Source organism: Leptonychotes weddellii, chromosome 7, assembly GCF_054177405.1.
Source record: "Leptonychotes weddellii isolate Sample4059 chromosome 7, ASM5417740v2, whole genome shotgun sequence".
Classification (NCBI taxonomy): Eukaryota; Metazoa; Chordata; class Mammalia; order Carnivora; family Phocidae; genus Leptonychotes; species Leptonychotes weddellii.
The window spans coordinates 39836676-39841890 of record NC_138375.1 but is presented as its reverse complement, the minus strand read 5'-3'; the positions used below and the strand labels follow the sequence as shown (position 1 = coordinate 39841890).

Below are 5215 nucleotides of genomic sequence, written 5' to 3'. Positions count from 1 at the left end.
CGGGTCTGGGATGGAGGGGCGTGGGGAGGCTGGGAGAGGGCAGAGTGGGAATAGCACAGGAATCTGAGAGCCTAAGGAAGAGGAGGAGAAGAGAGGGAGGGGGCACACATACACAACTCCCTCTTTCTCTGCACTATGTGCAATAGCAAAATGCAGTGATGCATGAATCTTAGAATGTGGCACTCTCTATTTAACCGTGGGTGGGCTGCTGGGAGGGGGGAGGGAGGGGCTTTTCTAATATCGGAGCTGAGGGGTCAGGAGAAAGGGGAGGGTTAGTAGGGGGGTAGGGAGTGGGGGAATAACAGCTTTCAAAAATTTGAGTCCATGGGCTGGGCAGTTTTCCTATTTGGAAGGAGAGTGCAGTCTGCCCCAGAGCAGAAGGAAAGCAATGTAATATATGATATATATTCATGCTTAATATTAATGCAAAACCACAAGAACAAAAGATTTGTTTCTAAACCTATCAGCCTAGTAACTGCTTAAATTTTTAAAGCCACAGAAGTGATGGACAATTTTTCCCAGAGTGGAAACAGTCACAAAGCTTGCTCTGGTATGTGTCCCATATCACAGCCCTCCAAATGCCATGCCTGTCTTCAAACCGGCCCGGGTGGACACATGCCAAAAAGCCATCCCACCTCTGCTTCCAGAGGGTTATGCGGCCTGGCCATGGGTAGTGGAAATGGGGAAAGGTGGAGAGAAGAGAGGGAATGGCTAAGGAGATGGGACATCTCAGAGACCCAAGGATTGATAATCAAGACAACTCCACCTCAATCCTCAGGTCTCAAGGCTAAGGACCACACCTGCCCCTCTCTGAGCCCTCTCGCTTCTATGATTCAACACCCACCCCACTTACCCTCCACTGCCACCCAGAAATGGCCGCCATGGTTTTCCCATTATATTGCCAATATGCAATCTTTTTTACGGTTAAAAAAAAAAAAGTAATAATCTCAAGAAGTAATATGCAGATAGACTGAGTATAAACAGATGCACTTTTTTCAAATGTCTATTTTTTTGGAGAGTCTCTCTTTGGAACTGCAAGTGGGTATGTATTTGGGAAGGTGGGGCCGGTGGGATGAAGTAGATTTATTCTATAATGGCTCTACAGAGTGAAGTTTTAAGAGGTGAAAGGGTAGTAATGAGGCTGCCGCAGCTCAGATATATACGGGTGGAAAGAAATAGTAATGTTTAGAAAGTCTGTTCATTATATTTTGACATTTCATATGCCACAAATAATGTGGGAAGCATGGGGAGATGACCCCATTATATTTTTATAAATCTTTTTGTTTTCCTTTTTGGTGCTTTGCTTAGCTTTAACATTTAGGAAAGTTAGACAAATATTTCTTTCCTTCTAACTCTGAAGTGCTAGAACTACCACCCCAGGTTAGCTAGGGCACTCCAGAAAAAAGGAGAGGGACTAGGAAATAAATTGTGAGGGGTGGGGGACCCTGTTGAAGGACACGGATGTTCACTGATGGAGGGTCTGCAACAGGGACTGCTAAAGACAGGAGCAGCCTCTGTCCTCTCTGCCAACAGCATCATGCTTGAATGATGGCACCGCTGTCTGGGGCATGCTCCCTGCTGCAGCCTGTGACCGGTATACTGGGCTACGTTTCTTCCTTTGCACTTTAGTGTCTTGGCTTTGGATCAAAGTAGTGGTAGATGTTGGGACACGGCGGACAGTTGGTTTGTCCTGAGGCCTGGGGTTTCACAGGGGTCTTTAGAGTATCCCCAGTGTGGGGGAGAAGAGAAGGGAGACACTGGGACCCTAACTCTTCCCTCAAGCCCCTTCCCCGAGGGAAATTTCTCCCATTCCCTGTGGCACAATGGCTAATACCTCTAGAGGCCCAAAACACCAAGCCAAAAGACAAGGATCTAGAGTGATTTGGGTAAAGAAAATGCACTGTGCAGCCAAAAGAGGATTTGGCTTTGAGGCTTGAATGAAAAAATTGTTTACATCCAGGGTCAAGGTCAGTAAGTCATTGCCTTCCCTTCTCTTGGCGTGTGTAGACCAGAAAATTAAATTGTATTCTAGCCTTGGATAGAGCCCAGAATCCTGAGTGGGGCGCTCTCATCCACGACTATCTTTTTATCCTTTTCCCCACCACAAACTGTGTCTAAAGGAGGAAAAGGGAAACAGAGGGATCTGAATAAGTACCACCAGTTCAAGACTCAAGTATCAGTCTCAGAACTGCTATTAGCACGACATTCACTTTATTTAAGGGAGGAAATCCTCAATCCCTCAGTGGCGCGTGAGTCACTGGAGAGGCTATTTGCCCCTTTCACTAGCACTTTATTCACTTTAAGGGGAAAATCGTTATTTAATAAAAAAAAAAAAATTAAAGAAGCCCTTTTCTCCAGTTTACTCATTACCAGACTAAATTCAGAATGTCTGAAATCGAGGTGATCCGGCAGCAAAGGCATTAGGCCTGTGTCAGGGACTGAAGACAACACCAGTTGTTCCAAGACATTCTGCCTCCACTCAAACAGGAGCATCTGCAGATTTCAAACTGGGCTCCTTGTGTGAGGCGTCTGGAATCGCTCCGAAACAGAGAAATCACTGGGGCATTTGCCCAACCTCTGCTGGGTCCCTGAACTTCTGCCACCATATTCAACTTGTGGGCCCACTGGGAGCTGCCAGGTCTAGTCAACAGTATCTAACAGACAACAGAATCATCTTTTTGAGACACAGAAAGGAAAGGTCACTGAAATCTTTGCTCCAACTATTCCAGACTTGGTATTCCTCATGGAAAATAAATGTGAGTGAATACATTATAGTGGAAAAGAACCTGAATTTTAGTCCTACCACTAATGTGCTGGGGAACCTTAGGTAAATGATTTAGCTTTAGTTCCTCTACAAACACAATGGGGAGAGTGGTACAGATCTCTAACCCCTTCCAGCTCTAACTGTCCCGTATGCTTGAACTATAGGAGGTTTACACAATGAAAAGTTTAATGTCACTTTAATTTCTGAACCCTCTAGATAGACGTGCACATATATATATATGCACATGTACATGGACCTACCTTCTTTGGAACATTTGCAGATTTTTCTTTTTGCTTTACTTTATCAAAGATGAGCAGTGGTGGGAAAAGAACATCATGATAAAGTCAAAAATACCATTGTGAATTAGAAATGAAGCATGCTCAAAGAGAAGGCATTATCATCAATGTATAATGTAGAAAGGATTTAGCAATAAATTACATGATTTTATCATTATAAAAAAATCAAACTAGATAATTTAGGCCAAAAACATTTTTTAGGTGGCTCCAACAAATAGGACAATGCTTTCTTAATTTCCCTTTCAGTTTGTGCACAGAGGATATCACACTTTGGGACTACATATGCCAAATGTTATGGCAGGGGGAAAACTGACTGAGGTGTAATGAGTGGTTTACTGGTTTTCAAACTCTCTCTACATGGCTAGACCAGTATTTACACACGAAGGTAGAACTGGATACTGGTATAGAGCAGATGGTGAGTTCACCCACCTCCAAAACTGCAGCTATTCCTAGGAGTCAGATTTAAGAAATATTAACTAAGCAGATAGATGATACCAGTAACTTCTCACCTTAGCTTACAACTTAACTAGATTAGTTTCAAGAGCAGCCAAAATTAATGGCTCAGCTCTGCCACCCTCTGGTCCTTTCAAACATTCAAGAGTCCGCCTTGGCCAATGCTATATAGAGAGTGACCAAGGACAGGAGTGAATAGAAAGATGCAGAGTATGTGTGAGAGAGACAGAGAGAGAAAGATAAGAGAAGGTCATCTGATCCAAATTATTACTTCTTCTAAGCTGTCAGTAAATAAGAAATATATCCCTCTAAGAGGCCTATCAGTATTTTTCATAGACTATTTTTTCATACTAGGGAGAAAATAAATATGACAGGAGTTGGTTCCTTTCCTTCAAAGTACACATTAAAAAAAAAAAAGAGTACACATTGTTATGGGCATCATTAAAAAGAGATTGTGTTTTGTGAGCCTCCATGATATTAGATTGCAGAGACCAGTGCCCCAGCTAAGCTGCTACCATCACGGATAAGTCAGTCTTTTGTGAAAATGAGACTCCTTAGTTAACTGCGGCACACTGAACTTGAAAGGAGCGGAGTTCTCATCATGTCTGCAGTAACTGCCTCCTTAGTAGAAGCTGGCAAGAAAAGGGCTTGCTGGTGGTACAATCTGTATCAGCTTGAGGACTGGGGCCGAGCTGAGATTGGCAGCTTTTCCCCAGGCTGACTGGAATCCCAGCCCAGGGACGATGAGTACCACTCTGGAAGCTATCAGATTTATTCCACAAGCACCTTCTGTACGTTCTGCCCGCCCTCCACCCCAACTCTGAAGAGGCAGGCAAGATTGGGTTTTCTCTCTGGGCTGTGTTTCTCAGACTGACTAGAAAGCTTGCACTCTGAGGCGCTAGTAAGGTCTGCTGAGGAAGGTCGAATGGGCCTCCTACCCTCTGATATAAAGCGTCTTTAATTCAAGAACCGGCCAGACCAAAAATTAAGAACAAGCATGTTCTTAAAATATAATTTATCTTTTCGTTCTCCACTAAGCCCCTTCTCTCAGAAACCAACTCCAGAAATTTGAATTGAGAACCTTCCTATTTTCCTGCAGCTCTACAAAGCCAGAAATAGGAGCTTATCCTGACCAAAGGAAGGAGTAAAAGAAATACGCCTTGTTTTGTTTGAGCTGGCTTGTTTAACTACTTGTATCGGTGTAAGGAAAAGCATATGTTGGAAAGGTTTTTGTTTCACAGTATCCTGAAATCCCAATGAATAAGGAGAATATCCTTGGGCAGGTTGAAATCCCAGCAGAGGGCGCCTGGGTGGCTCAGTTGGTTAAGTGACTGCCTTTGGCTCAGGTCATGATCCTGGAGTCCCTGGATCGAGTCCCGCATCGGGCTCCCTGCTCGGCAGGGAGTCTGCTTCTCCCTCTGACCCTCCCGACCCTCCCCCCTCTCATGCTCTCTCTCTCTCTCTCAGTCTCTCTCTCAAATAAATAAATAAAATCTTTAAAAAAAAAAAATTAAAAAAAAAAAAAAAGAAAAGAAATCCCAGCAGAAATAGAGAACTCTGAAAAATCCGCCGGGCCCAAGTAATCTAGAATCTTGAGGGCCCAGAATAGATGTTGCCGCTACCAAATTAGTATCCTGTTGCTTCCTTCAGGATCTCTCCAGCTGTAAAGACAGCAATGGCAGGAGATAGGTTTGTTCAAACG

General features: G+C 43.8%; 1 long non-coding RNA gene across 2 annotated transcripts in view; it reads right to left on the bottom strand.

Annotated features, from left to right (window-relative positions):
* Positions 1-5215, bottom strand: part of LOC145722445 (uncharacterized) — an 87795-nt gene that overhangs the window by 67264 nt on the left and 15316 nt on the right. The gene's annotated exons all lie outside the window — the stretch shown is intronic.